General features: G+C 41.5%; 1 protein-coding gene and 1 pseudogene across 4 annotated transcripts in view; one reads left to right on the plus strand and one right to left on the minus strand.

Annotated features, from left to right (window-relative positions):
• Positions 1-15,912, minus strand: part of Ralgapa2 (Ral GTPase activating protein catalytic subunit alpha 2) — a 366,249-nt gene that overhangs the window by 326,436 nt on the left and 23,901 nt on the right. The window lies entirely within an intron of this gene.
• On the plus strand, positions 1,890-9,141 carry LOC105944790 (annotated as a pseudogene).

The following is a 15,912-nucleotide window of genomic DNA, read 5'->3' on the forward strand; positions in this document are numbered from 1 at the left end:
GTGCTAAGCTTAAAGCTCTCACTGGCAGAAGGAGATCACTTCAAGGTCACCCAAAACACCATGAAGCCAACAACATGACACTGATAATATATTCAGTTTATCTGCGCCAATTGCAACTCCTCACTGTCTAGGGAGCCCTCCTCCCAGGATTCCCCTACTTAATCATTTACTTCTTGGCTGTCTAGCCCCTCAGTGGAATATAAGCTGCTTCACTGTTGTCCCTCCAGCCCTGGGAAACAAGCTGGAGATATTACAAGCACTCCCCACTTTTGTTAAATGAATAAACAGAGAATATCAAATAACTATCAAATAGTTTATATCTCTAATTCAAAATCCAAAGAATACTTAGAGGAAGAATAGGTTTTAAGGAAAGCACTGAAACTTAGCATCCTACAAAAACAGAATACCAGAAAACATCAAACAAAAACATTTTTAGCAAAGCTACTTTAAAAAGCTTAGAGACATAAAGACTTTGCTGAGTGGGAAAAAAACTACTATAACCACAAACTTCCTTTAGACAGAGTTTTTTTGAGTAATTCATTCAATCACTCATTGAGTTCCTGCCCACACCAACCAGTGCTGTGCTTAGACATTCAAAAACAGTAGGCCTAAGGGCATAAGAGGGCACAGGTACATATACCAACAATAGCAAGGGCACCACAGCCAAAACGCATGCCAAGCACCAAGGCAGAGAAAAGTTAGCATCATACATGCAGGCTGGGGTTAATACCATGCATTTGCCATTGTCTTTATACTGAATGCTTTCATGAGTGTATGCTTTTCCAACCTCACCACAACCCAGTGGAGTACATGAGACAGATGTGAGTGAGCAAAGGAAACCTCAGGATGAGATCTCATGTGACCTGATCAAGGTAACAGAGCCAGTTAGGACCTGGAGAGAACTGCTACCTGAATTTCTGACTTCAAACCTGAGGCAAATCAAGACTGGAATCAGGTCAGGAATTCAGAAGAAACAAATGATCTCCTTGTAGATGCCTTAGGAGAAAACACCACAGGGAAAGGAGCAGAGAGAAGAGACCAAGATTAAGAAGACAGAAAGAAGTAACGGGAAGCAGCAGCTCATGACCTGTCCCAGCTTGGAGGACAGGTGAGCACGAGGGAGGAGGAAGCAGTGAGCGAGGACAAGGCCAAATGGCACAGCAAGGTTGGAAACTGCCTGATCCTTGGTGTCTGACAGGGCAGCCAAGTGTGTCCAGCTTAACCACAGGTAAGCAAATGACAGAGAGCAGAGATTGAGGACATTACTAAATTTTTGAACTACTCTTTAATTATTCACACTTATTCATCACCACCAACTAGTTAACTGCATCTATTCTTTTCCCATTATCTCTCAAAAATAATCTATATACTATAACAAAAGCTGCACCCTTCCGTCAGCTAATCCTGTTGCTGACAATTCTTTTTCCACATGTAGCTAAAAAGCAAGAGCAACTAAGGGCAATTGGGACAGACTGTCTGGACTCAAGTGGAGAAACTCCAGGGACTTGGACAAGTTACCCACTTCAACAATGGTCCCCACATTGCAGGGCTGCTGTAGGCATATGCAAGCGCTTGTCTGTCACTCAGCATTATATAGATGTTAGTTGTTTTTCATAATTGCTTAGCTGCTGGCAAAGGCCCACAATGAGGCAGATACCAGTGTCACCTACCAAGGAAGCCATCAAATTCACATACTTAATGAGACTGTCCCATATTTAACAGCACTTAATCCCACTGCAACAGCAAATACTGCCAACAAGCATACCCAGGAAACCAATGCATTTATCCTTTCATCTTTACCCACACACACGCCTCTTGATGGCAGTCCTACCTTGCTCTAGTTAGAATAACAGTCTCACAGAAACCTGCCTCAGCAGACCTCTAGAACCATGAATGAGAAGTCTTCAGATCACTCAGAGACCCTAGCGCAGTGCTGGCAAGAGGAGGAGGAAGATTACAATCTGCTCTCCTCCCTTGTAAGGAAGGACCCCAGAACCCCCACAGCTAAGAGCCACCCGGGCTCAGCACACACCTCTGTGTGGAGATGAAGATGGGACACTCTCTAGGTAACTTAATACATTCGTAATTTAGAAACACTCAATGGGGACAAGGACAATAATCAGGTGAGATACCTGAGGTTGACACAAGATGGAGCATGATGTCAAGAATAAATGTTATTGGGACTTCCGGTTAAGATGGTGGCATAGGAACCACACCAAAGCAGCCTACGGAAGAAAGAGAAAAAAAAAAAAAAACACTCTTCTACTAAAAAGTGAGGTACTTCTACTAAAAAGCGAGGTATATAAGAAATTACCAATGGCAGCAGAGCAGTAGGAGAGATCCAGAGCATCCAGAGCCCACACAGGAAGGCAGAAGCAGCTCCAGCAGCGGCAGCACAAGGTCCGCAGGCCCACAGCTGCCAGGCTCGGCTCGCGCCACAGAAAAGCCAGGTGAGGGGAATGTCCACTCACACCGAAGCTCTTTTCCAGCTTCAGGATCACAGCAGATTACTCAAAACAAACTTTAAAAGCCAGAAGGGCTTAGAGTGATATATTTCAAGTTCTGAAAGATAACAACTGTCAATCAAGGTTACTTTATCCTGCAAAGCTATCCATTCAAATCGACAAAGAAATAAGGATATTCCACAACAAAAGCAGGCTAAAGAAGTATTTGAAAACAAAACCAGCTCTATAGAAAATACTTGTAAGATCCCTCCATGCTGAAGAGAAAGAAAAGCACACATATAAGGAACCTGGAAAAAACAAACATTAATCAAATACTAGTTAACACAAGACAGCAAAGGTAAAACCAGAAAAACTACAAAAAAAATGGCAAAAATAAACACACACCTTTCAATAATATCTCTTAATATCAATGGCCTCAATGCCCCAACCAAAAGACATAGGTTTTCAGACTGGGTTAAGCAGTAGGATCCTTCACCTTGTTGCCTACAAGAAACACACCATTCTACAAAGGATAGACATTAACTTAGAGTGAAAGGTTGGAAAACGGTGTTTCAAGTAAATGGGCTAAGAAAACAAACAGAGGTTGCTATCCTTGTATCTGACAAGGTAGACTTCAGTCTAGTTAGGAAAGATAAGGAAGATCACTTTATATTGATTAAAGGAACATTCCAACAGGAGGACATTACAAACCTAAACATATATGCGCCTAACATACAGGCTCCCAACTTCATCAAACAAAAGCTACTGGAACTAAGTTCACAGCTAACACCAAACACAGTGGTTGTGGGTGACTTCAATACCCCACTCTCATCAATTGACAGGTCATCCCAGCAAAAAATAAACAGAGAGGCACCTGGATTAAATGAGGTCATACAAGAAATGCACCTAACAGATATATACAGGATATTTCATTCTAATGCTGCAGAATACATATTCTTTTCAGCAGCACACAGAACATTCTCTAAAAGAGACCATGTATTAGGAAACAAAGCAAATTTTAACAAATACAGGAAAATTGAAATAATTCCTTGTATTCTATCTGACCACAATGGAATCAAACTACAAATCAATAGCAAGAAGAAAAGCTATAGAGCATAAACAAAGTCATGGAAACTAAACAATAAACAACTAAATGATGAATGGGTCAATGAAGAAATCAAGAAGGAAATCAAAAAATTCATAGAGTCAAATGATAATGAGAACACAACATACCAAAACCTTTGGAACACAATGAAGGCAGTCCTAAGAGGTAAATTTACAGCTTTAAGTACCTATATTAAGAAATTAGAAAGGTCACAAGTAAACAACCTAATGCTTCACCTTAAGGCCTTGAAAAAGAAGAACGCAAACCAAAAATCAGTAGACGGAAGAAATAATAAAGATTAGGGCAGAGATTAATGAAACAGAAACCAAAAATAAATAAATAAATAAATTCAAAGAATCAATGAAACAGAGAGTTAGTTCTTTAAAAGGATAAACAAGATTGATAAGCCCTTAACAAATCTGACTAAGAGAAAGAGACACAAATTAATAAAATTAGAGATGAAAAAGGCAACATCACAACAGATAACAGAGAAATTCAAAAAATCATATAAAAACATATAGTCCACTAAGTATGATAATCTGAAAGAAATGGATGATTTCCTTGACTTGTATGACCTACCTAAATTAAATCAGGATGAGATTAATCACTTAAATGACCTATAACAAGTATGGAGATCCAAAGAGCTATCAAAAATCTCCCAACTAAAAAAAAGTCCAGGCCCAGATGGATTCACTGGTGAATTTTACCAGACCTTCAGGGAAGAACTAACACCATTGCTTCTTAAGCTTTTCCATAAAATAGAAAAAGAAGGAATCCTACCAAACTCCTTCTATGAAGCCATCATCACCCTGGTATCAAAACCAGGCAAAAGCGTGGCATGGTGGCACACACCTTTAATCCCAGGCTTGGGAGGCAGAGGTAAGAGGATTGCCATGAGTTCAAGGCCACCCTGAGAGACTCCATAGTGAATTCCAGGTCAGCCTGGGCTAGAGTGAGACCGTACCTCAAAAAAAAAAAAAAGAAAGATTACAGACCAATCTCCCTCATGAACATAGATGCAAAAATTCTCAACAAAATATTGGCAAACAGAATAAAAGAACATATCAGAGAGATCAGTCACCCTGACCAAGTAGGCTTTATCCCAGAGATGCAGCAATGCTTCAACATATGCAAATTAGTAAATGTAATACATTATATAAATGGACTAAAGAAAAAAAATCACATGACCATCTTATAGATGCAGAAAAGGCATTTGACAAAATCCAACATCCCTTCATGATAAAAGTGCTACAGAACTGGAAATAGAAGGAACATATCTCAATATAATAAAAGCTATTTATGACAAACATACAGCCAAAATAAAGCTAAATGGGGAAAAACTGGAAGGTTTTCCACTAAAATCAGGAACAAGACAAGGGTGTCCACTGTCCCCACTTTTATTTAATATAGTACTGGAAGTTTATCCATAGAAGTAAGTCAAGAGACTCACATAAAAGGGATACAAATTGGAAATGAAGAGATCAAGTTATCATTATTTGCAGATGACATGATTCTATATATAAAGGACCCTAAAGACTCTACCAGCAAACTGTTAGAGCTGATAAACACCTATAGCCATGTAGCAGGATACAAAATAAATACACAGAAATCAGTTGCCTTTCTATATGTTAACAACAAAAACACAGAGGAAGAAATCAGAGAAACACTCCCATTCACAATTGCATTAAAGAAAATAAAGTACCTTGGAATAAACCTAACCAGGGAAGTAAAGGATTTCTACAATGAAAACTTTAAACCACTCAAGTGAGAAATTGCAGAAGACACTAGGAAATAGAAAAACATTCCTTGTTCCTGGACTGGAAGAATCAATATTGCGCAAATGGCAATCTTACCAAAAGCAATCTACACATTTAATGCAATACCCACCAAAATTCCAATGCCATTCTTCACAGAAATAGAAAAAAATATCCAAAAATACAATTGGAATCACAAAAAACCTTGAATATCTAAAACAATACTGAACAACAAAAATAAGGCTGGTGGTATCACCATACCTGATTTTACCCTATACTACAGAGCCATAGTAACAAAAACAGCATGGTACTGGCACAAAAGCAGACATGTAGATCAATGGAACAGAATAGAGGACCCAGATGTAAGTACAAGTAGCTATAGCTACCTGATATTCGATAAAAATGCCAAAAATACTCATTAGAGAAAAGACAGCCTCTTCAGCAAATGGTGCTAGGAAAACTGGATATGTATCTGTAGAAGGATAAAAATAGATTCTTCTCTCTCTCCATGCACAAAAATTAAGTCCAAATGGATTAAAGACCTTAACATCAGACCTAAAACTCTGAAACTGCTAGAGGAAAATGCAGGGGAACCCTTCAACATATGGGTCTTGGCAAAGACTTTATGAATATATCCCCAATTGTTCAGGCAATAAAACCACAGATTAAACACTGGGACCTCATGAAATTATTAAGATTTTGTACAGCAAAGGACACTGTGAGTAAAGCAAAGAGGCAACCTACAGAATGGGAAAAAATCTTTGCCAGCTATATATCTGATAGAGGATTAATATCTAGGATATACAAAGAACTCAAAATATTAAATAATAAGAAATCAAACAAGCCAATTAAAAATGGTCTATGGAACTAAGTAGAGAGTTCTCAAAAGAAGAAATATGGATGACATACAAGCATCTAAAAATGTTCTATATCCCTAGTCATCAGGGAAATGCAGAATAAAACTACATTGAGATTCCATTTTACTCCTGTCAGATTGGCTACCATCATGAAAACAAATGACCATAAATGCTGGCAAGGATATGGAAAAAGAGGAACCCTTCTACACTGTTGGTGGGAATGCAATCTGGTCCAACCATTATGGAAATCAGTGTGGAGGTTTCCAAGACAGATAGGTCTACCATAAGACACAGCTATAGCACTCCTAAGGACTCATCTCATTACCTTAGAGATACTTGCTCAACCATGTTTATTGCTGCTCAATTCACAACAGATGGGAACTGGAACCAGCCAAGATGTCCCTCAACTGATGAGTGGATAATGAAGATATGGCATATATATACAGTGGAGTTCTACTCAGCGGTAAAAAAAAAAAAAAAAAAAAATGAAGTGATGAAATTTGCATGAAAATGAAGGATCTAGAAAGGATTATACTAACTGAGATAACCCAGGCCCAGTAAGCCAAGCATCACATGTTCTCTCTCATAATGTGAATCCTAGCCACAGATGATTGGACTTCTTTGTGAGTAGGAAGAAAACTCAGTAGCAAAGGCCAGTAAACTAGAAAATAAATATAAAGGGAAGAGAAAGGAAGGGAGGGAGTAGTTTATAGGATGGTATTGAATGTATGTAAGTAGAAGAATAGATCAATGGGGATGAAAAGGCCCAAAGTGAGGTCAGGAGAAGAGATTGAGTAAAGGAAAGGTAGAGGGAGGGCTAATCAAAAACTAAGAGAATATAAATAAATCATATGGAATCCTACTTTTTTGGACAATGGAATACTCAGGAGCCATAGATTGTTGCTACAAAATTTTCAGTGCCAGGGATGGGATACCTTTCAATGAGTTGTTGCCCAGGGAGGCCCGTGATGCCCCCAAAACATTATAGGCCATTGCTGAGGCCCTTGGTTTCCCACCAGGAATAGATGACCCAGGAATAGACCCTATTGCTGAAGACTCCACATACTTGGGCTGCAAGGCCACTGAGAAATCCTGCTGGAACTGAGCTGATAACTGCCTCCATGCACACCAGCTGACAGAAAGCTGGAAGAAGCTGTTCTGCATGCAGTTCAGTGGGAGAGAGAGAAATCACCAGTGAAGATACTCAACAGTGGACACCAGCCAGGCCAAATGAGCCAACAGGAGTAATAGTGGCACATCTGTCATGGTGGAAACCAACTACCCTCTAATTGTACTGGAGGCCAGCTCCATGGGAGGGAATACATCCCTGATACTGAAAACTTAAAACAGGGGTAGTCATGAGTGCTGGGGGTATAAAATCTGCTGCTATCTGGCTACATGTATATACTATGCTTATCAAGCTGCCCAGTAAGCACTTCATTTAAGGTTCATACCCTTATATTAATGCTACTCTCACTTTTGGTAGAGAATCTTCTCTTTTCAGATGGCAATGACCTTAGGATGATCATGGTGCTGAAAAGAAGTGACCAGAGTGCTCAGTACTGTAACATCTCTATCACACCTTCCAAGGCTCAGGGTCTAATGCAGAAGAGGTGGCGGAAGAGCCGAAGGAAGGGTAGGCCTCCTTACAACATGCTCCCCCCAGACACAAAATGGCCTAGATATCCAGGACCTCATAGTGCCTGACACTACATATGTAAGACCATCATATGAGAAGGAAAAGATCATGACATCAAAATAAGAGAGAGACTGATTGAGATGGGGAGAGGATATGATGGAGAATGGAATTTCAAAGGGGAAAGTTGGGGGAGGGAGGGTATTACCATGGGATATGTTTTTAAATCCTGGAAGTTGTTATTAAAAATTTGAAATTTTTGAAAAAAGAAAAATGTTATTGTGACAAGCTACTATTTAGAGCATAGCTCTATGCCCTCTTTTCCTGCTGATGGGTTGTAGAGTCACAATGCATTATTCCTTCCTGCAAATACACCTTTAAATGGTGCTCACTCACACTGATTACATGCTAATCTGGCTTTCTGTGGCCAAAGGGTACCCAGAAACATGAGTGTTGGCTGGAGAACCTGAGGTAGCTATTGGTCCAGGGGAAATGAGGAAACTTGAGAAGCAGAGCTGGATCCACCCCAACAACCTCAGGCAACTGCACGTGGAAGCAGAACCACCCCAGCCACTACACACCCACCAACACCATGAAATGTTGGTGCCCAGAAAGAAACAGTGCAGAACTGTTTCATTGATTTGAGGGCCAGGAAGCCTATGAGCCATGCGCTCAAGTATAACACATTGTCACCTCCAATAAAGAACAAACTAATCCAGGTGACAATGGTGGCAGTGATGGCCTCATGCAGACAGTGTGAAAGGAGGAGGCGGCAAGGACCCCAAAATGGGGCTGCTGGCCAATAACCTGCTGCACACAAGCAAAATGAGACCGGACCCTTTCTGGAGGTAGTGTCCCACCTGCCGTCCTTCTTCCATTGCCTTGGATCCTTGTGTTCACACCCATTAAAATGGGCATGTGTGGCAACATCACGAAAATCAAAGCCATGTATGACATCAACCCAGGCAAGTTCAGGACCCTGGTGGAGAGAGGAATGTACCCAGCAGAATGATACGGTTGAAAAGGGGTCTGTGCTTCATCAGGGTATTTCTGCAGAGCAACTGTGATGGAGAATGGGCCTAGAACCATCCCAACCTCATCTGCATAAATGCAACCAAAGCCTAAGAGATGGCCCTGAAGAGGCACCATGACTGGATCAGACAGAAGGTCTTCCAGGCTCGCTGGCTCAGCACACTACAAGTCTGACTTCATGAAGGCCCTCCCCAAGGGGCAGAATATGACACAGGAGGAGTGTCTGGAGAAGATCCACCTCTTTGTGGTCACCACTGACTTCACCTATGAGATATACACCAAGATGAAAGCAGAACTCAACTACACAGTGTAGGTGCTGCTGGCATGCGGTCCCTGGGGGAGGGAAGGTGAGCAACCGCATCACTGTGAATCAGCGGGGCCAGTGCCCCCCAGGCCAGCCTGATCTGTAGAGGGCAGCCTTGACTTTTTATTTGTTTTTTTCTTTCTTCTTCTTCTTTTTTTTTTTTTTTTTTTGTCCTGTTCTAATGAAGCAATAAATACCAATCCTCCTTCCAAACCTCCTTGAACATTCCTCACAGCACAGGCTGGCACACACCTTCTTGTCAGTGCGATTAAAAACCAATTAACATTGCTAATAAATCAAGTCCATGCGCGTGTGTGTGTGTGCGTGCGTGTGTGTGTGTGTGTGTGTGTGTGTGTGTGTGTGTGCTTTCCTCTTCCCAAGGAGCCTAGCTCCAAGGAAAGTGTACACCTCACACCACAGAGAAGCCCACGTCCCCTCTGGGGACTTCACCCAATGATGTCTTAGACTGGAAACTATATACGGTTCCTACTGTGGCATTTGTTTGAAAAGCAAGCTGATAGGGGTCATATGGCTCACACAGCCTGGCCCATGGCACTGTCAGAAATCCTACTCTCTCTCACTGTCTTTTTGCAGACACGTGTATGTGCATGTTTCTTTTTGTTTATTTTATTTGACAGAGAAAGAAGCAAAAAAAAGAGAGACAGAAACAGAATGGGCACTCCAGGGCCTTCAGCCACTGCAAACAAACTCCAGATGATTTGCCACCTAGTGCATCTGGCTTACATGGGTCCTGGGGAATCTAATCTGGATCCTTTGGCTTTGCAGGCAAGAACCTTAACCACTAAGCAATCTCTCCAGCCTCTTTTTGGTTTTTTGAGGTAGGATTTTGCTGTAGCCCAGGCTGACCTGGAATTCACTATGTAATCTAAGGGTGGCCTTGATAACTGAACTACATACAATAGGAAGGCTTTTTAACTGGTGAACCATGCATAAGCAGGTGACCATGTTTGACTATATTGCATTCTTCTACATAACTATTTCAGGGACAGCTTTTCCAACCTTAGAAACTGCCTATCATGGGAATTCTCTAGAGGGGGTCCAGGAAACGCTCCAGATGCAGAGACCCAAGAAACTGCCTCACTGACTTAACTATCCTGGTGGTAAAAAGAGCTATACTTTTTAAAGCATTGGGGCAACAAAGCAGCCCCAAAATAACTGATGTGTATTTAAAATTTTTTAAAACTCAATGAGGAACAATTGGTAATTTTTTATGCAGAAACTTAAAGAATCCTTAATAAATCTCTAGTTTGAAATCAGGAAGAAAGGAAGAAAGAAAGAACGAACGAACTAATCCAAAAGCACAACCTGGGCTGGAGAGATGGCTTAGCGGTTAAGTGCTTGCCTGTGAAGCCTAAGGACCCCAGTTCGAGGCTCAGTTCCCCAGGTCCCATATTAGCCAGATGCACAAGGGGGCACACACATCTGGAGTTCGTTTGCAGAGGCTGGAAGCCCTGGCGCGCCCATTCTCTCTCCCTCTATCTGTCTTTCTCTCTGTGTCTGTAGCTCTCAAATAAATAAATAAAAAATGAACAAAAGCACAACCTGCCTGTTGTTACAAACTTTCTGTCAACAGTGACCTGTGCTAGCTGGAGTGAGGGCAGAGAGTCCTTGTAACACCAGCCAGAACATCTGAGTGCCTCCCCTGTGTGCACTCAAGTGCTATAAAGTACTAAGTGCAGGTAAACACCAGCAGCTTATCTAGGAGAGGAAGTAAAACCTACACCAGGAAGCCTCCCCAGACTCAGTGGTAACCCCCATAAGACACATGTCCAAGGGATGGCTGGAGTTCAATAGCCAATCAACATATTTATTGTCATTATTATTAGAGAAACTCTAATCTGGAAATAACTTTACGTAAAGATTTTTAAAAAAATGTTTGCTAGAGCTGGTGGCACACAGCTTGCATCCTAGCACTGGAGAAGCAGAGGTAGGAGGATCACTGTGAGTTCGAGGACAGCCTGGTACTACAGTGAGTTCCAGGTCGATCTAAGCTAGACTGAGACCTTCCCTCAAAAAAACAAAACAACAACAACCAAAAAAAATGTTTGCTATAGGCCTGGCATGGTGGCATACACTTTTAATCCCAGCACTGGGGAGTACTAGTTCTAGCCAGGGGCAGTGGCTCACCTGCAGTGCCACTTGGGCAGCAAAGACAGGAAGGTCACTACAAATTCAAAGCCAGATTGTACTACACGGTGAGTTTCAGCCCAACCTGGGCTACAGAGTGAGATCCTATCTAAAAAGCCTAACAGTAAAGATACATGTTTCTAGCCAGGCTTTTAATCCCAGCACTGGGCAGCTGAGGTAGAAGAATCATTGCAAATGTGAGGCTAACCTGGGACTACAGAGTAGGTTTCAGGTCAGCCTGGACTACAGTAAGGCATTACCTTAAGTCCCTCTCCCCGTGAAAGATACACATTTCCTGTACTGACTGCAAATACAAAATCCTTGTGTGAATAAAGTATGAATGTATACAGAGGAAAGCATATCAGATTTGGACTCCAACCCTACAGTGATGAGGACCTGAAACTGAGATGTGGTCAGGCTGTGGTGGGAAGTGGCCTAGACAAGAACCAAGATGGAGGCATAGTCTGCTAGCTAAGCCTGGCTCATCTCAAGTCAGTCTGCAGCATTCCCCACCTTCCAGTCTCAGGTGTCTGTCTGGCTTGTGTGCCTGAGTCTCCAGCAGAGAGTATCAAGTCTCTGAGCACCCAAGGCATATGCACCAAATAAGCACACACTGAATAAGTATGTTAGTCAGCAGGACAGGGAAACAACCAGTGAAGAGTTACTCAACATAATAAATGGTTATGTTTTCAAAATGATAGCATAAATGTATGCTCATTCCTTAGACTACTGAAAGTATTCATTTTATAAACTTATCTAATATCTATATAACCTCTATTGTATGTGTGATGTATTGAAAGATATCTGCAATCAGAAATATTCTGCTTGGCAGTGAAACTCTAAACATATCACTATGTACTTTTTTTCTTCATGTGATTACCACTGAAACATTTATTCACAAGCTGGATGATAAAATAAGACATGAAGGTCATTTAAAGTACCTCTCAGGAAAAAAAAGAGGTAATATGTACCCTTCTGGCACATTCTCCCTCCTCCTAAATACCCAGAAATTCCCTTAATATTTGAAGTAGTTCTAATTATGACCTGGTATCATTCTTCCAATGGTGTTTGTTAGGATTTTATTTTTTCTTTATTTTTTATTAGTTTTCTATTCAGCAAATACAGGCAGTTTGGTACCATTATTAGGCTCATCCGTGACCTATCCCTCCCCATTGGACCCTCCTTGTTGAGGTAAATGGGTCGTACATTGTGGAGTTAGCCCACAGTTATTGGTACGATAAATGTCTCTGCACATCATGACCCAACATGTGGCTCTGACATTCTTTCTGCCCCCTTTTCTGCAAAATTTCCCTGAGCCATGTTGGGTTCATTTTTGGTCTGCTTCAGTGATGAGGTGTTGGGGGCCTCTGGGGCTCTGGCTCTCTGGTTTGGTAGTAGTTGATTTTTCTCTGTGTTGGTCTCCTTCCCCCCTTGTGCTGGTATCCGGTTTATCAGGAAAACAGCACCCTTGCTTGTTTCACCAATTTTCCTTAGTTTCAGTCGGGGCCCTTTTGAGGTATGATGGGGTGGCTCTCTCCTTAGGATCTGCATCTTTCTTTCTTTCCCCAGGATTTGCAGTGCAGCTAGGCAGTCGCCATTTTGGCCAGAAGTCCTCACTATGTACTTTTTAAATGAATTTATTATCTTTTTTTTTTTTTTTTTGAGGTAGGGGCTCAGCCCAGCTGACCTGAAACTCACTCTACTGCCCAAACTGGATTCACTATAATTCACTGTGACCCTCCTACCTCAGCCTAGAATTATAGTTGTGAGCCACCATGTCTAGTTATCACCATATTTATTTACACATAAGATTGTTATGCCTGCCTCAAGCATAAAACTTAAACCATGGCTAATATATGAGTAAATATAGCCAAACTTGTGCATTTTGAAAATTAAAATATAAGCTTAGCATGGTGGCACACATGTTTTCCAGCTCTTGGGAGGCAGAGGTATGAGGAATGCTGTGTTTGAGGCTAGCCTGGGACTACAGAGAGAATGATAGGACAGCCTGAGCTAGAGTGAAAATATAAACCAGGTGTGGTGGAGCACACCTTTAGTCCCAATACTCAGGAGGCTGAGGCAGAATTGCCATGAATTCAAGGCCAGCCTGGATATGCAGAGTGAGTTCCAGGTTATCCTGGGCTAGAGTGAGATCCTCCCTCGAAAAACATCAAAAAGTAAAAATTAAATTACATTAAATTAAAATATGTCATTGGACTTAGAATTCCCTCAGTCTCTAAGAAAAATTGTCAGAGACCACAAAGAAACTCTAGCTATGATGATTCCAAGGACTTTCAAAACAAAAGTCAACATTTACCACTCTGCACAGGACCCCATTTCACCTTCAGGTTCAGTCTAGCCTCTGCCTCAGGGGCAGATCTCCCCAAATCTGACGTTGCAGCCTCTGGTTCAAATCAGAGTAGGTCCCACAAATCTAAATATCAACAGCACATTCTTTCTTGAGTTGCTGTTGTCAAAATCAGATCAGAAAGAAACCCATACCTCAACTTTATTCTAACCCGCACCCTTTCTTCTCTGTACTACCTCAAATCTCCTTCTCTGAGTATCTTTTGTCTATGAATACTTACATGCTTCCTTCCTGCAAAGCTTTAAGAACCAGAAGATCCAAGCTTTTTACAAGTACACTTTTCTAATACATGAGACTTCACATTAAAAACAAAATTCTCTCAAGTAATACCATACTTCCAATCCTAATTTACTTTCAAGCACCAGACATTTGATACAGAGTTACTTCCTATATAACTTTCAGAATTTAAGTAACGTACTCAAGGTAATTCTGGCCATTCTCTTAGTCCACCCCACCAAAGTGACATAAGGCTTCCTTGCAGGACACCTATTCCTTCTTTTTCCTTACCTGGCTATTATAAGTGGCCTAATCAACCTCACTAAGAAGACTATACTCAGCAGTAATCTCGGGCTACTCCTAAAATGCACATCAAGCTTGCACTTGGGTTTCTGTCCATCTTCCTCATCTCTGACTACCACCCCATACAACTGTGGGCACCACTCAACCCAAACCATCCACTTAGTATATTCAATGAAGCCCAAATCTCCTCCTTCCACCATCTAATGGATCCTTTCTTCTAGGCTCTGTCTGAAACTGGAAATCCCCTAAAAACACTACTTCCCTTACAATTAATTATAAGGTAAGACTCATCTACTTCCTACACCCACACAGCTCTTGGTCTACATAAGGTGTACTGCCTCCCTGCTCACCCCTTCCCACACCTGCTATGCTGTAATTTTTGGGCCATCCTGGTCATCTTTCTCAATCTCTTTCTCTCTCTCCCTCTCCCTCCCTCCCTTCCTTCCTCCCTCCCCCCCCCCACACACATACAAACAATCTCCTTGGCTGCTCACCCCATCAATCATACACAAACAACCCCCACCAACCACAGTGATGCACTGTCTTTTACATACCATGACACTCTGCAAAGATTGGAGAGTCTGGCTCCCTGTCTTTCTCTCTACTACCAGCCCTGTCATTATTACTGGTGATTTCAACATTTACATGGATAATGCCTGACTTCCTCATCCTTAATAAAGTTGTCAGATACCTACCTCTGCCACCCACATCCACATCCACATCCAGAACCTAGACCTGATTATTACTCCTCACCTCCAATGTCTCAACTTCAAGTGAGTCATTCTCCTGCCACTTGCCATGTCTTACCTTTTCTAGCCACTCCTTCTGGAACCCTAATTCCATCAACTTTTCAGGTCTACTGGATCATTTAATCAAACTCTGAATCCATCATCTTGTCACTATCTATGGTGCCACTCATATCCTCACTTATTTTTCTAGTTGGGCTCCCGATGATGATCTTTATAGCTGGCCCTATAATTGTCCCTCAACCCCTCATTTCTTTCTTCCTCATCATATTGACTCAATAAAATCCCAGTCTCAGGGACTGGAGAGATAGCTTAGCAATTAAGGCACCTGCCTGCCAAGCCAAAGGACCCAGATTCAGTTCCCCAGGAACTATGTAAGCCAGATGCACAAGGCAGCACATGTATGTTTGCAGCAGCTGGAGGCCCTGGTACATTGATTCTCATTCATTCTCTCCCTCCCTCACTCTCTCTCAAATGAATAAATAAAAAATAACAAATAATTTTAAAAACTCCCAGTCTCAGTTCCAACCTTGTTTCAACTCAAAGCATTTACCTGAGCCCAGGCCATGTGCTGGATGAAAAGTTTTTTTACAAAATAAAAAATAAAATGTATTAAATATTTAATGCAGTGGGAGTACACACATGTAATCCTCACACTTGAAAGGCTGCAAATTTGAGGACAACCTGACCAATATAGTAAGTACAAGGCCAGCCAGGTTTATATGACAAGACAATGGCTCAAAACTATACATATAAATAAATAATCCTGCATATTTGGTTTATAATACTGTGGCAGTTTGATTCAGGTGTCCCCCATAAACTTAGGTGTTCTGAATGCTAGATTCCCAGCTGATGGAGATCTGGGAATTACTGCCTCCTAATGGGAGTGTATTATTGGGGGTGGGCTTATGGGTGTTATAGACAGTGTCCCCTTGCCAGTGTTTAACACACTCTACTGTTCCTGTTGTCTACCTGATTATTGGTCAGGGGTGATGTCCA

The sequence above is a fragment of the Jaculus jaculus genome, chromosome 8 (assembly GCF_020740685.1).
Source record: "Jaculus jaculus isolate mJacJac1 chromosome 8, mJacJac1.mat.Y.cur, whole genome shotgun sequence".
Taxonomy (NCBI): Eukaryota; Metazoa; Chordata; class Mammalia; order Rodentia; family Dipodidae; genus Jaculus; species Jaculus jaculus.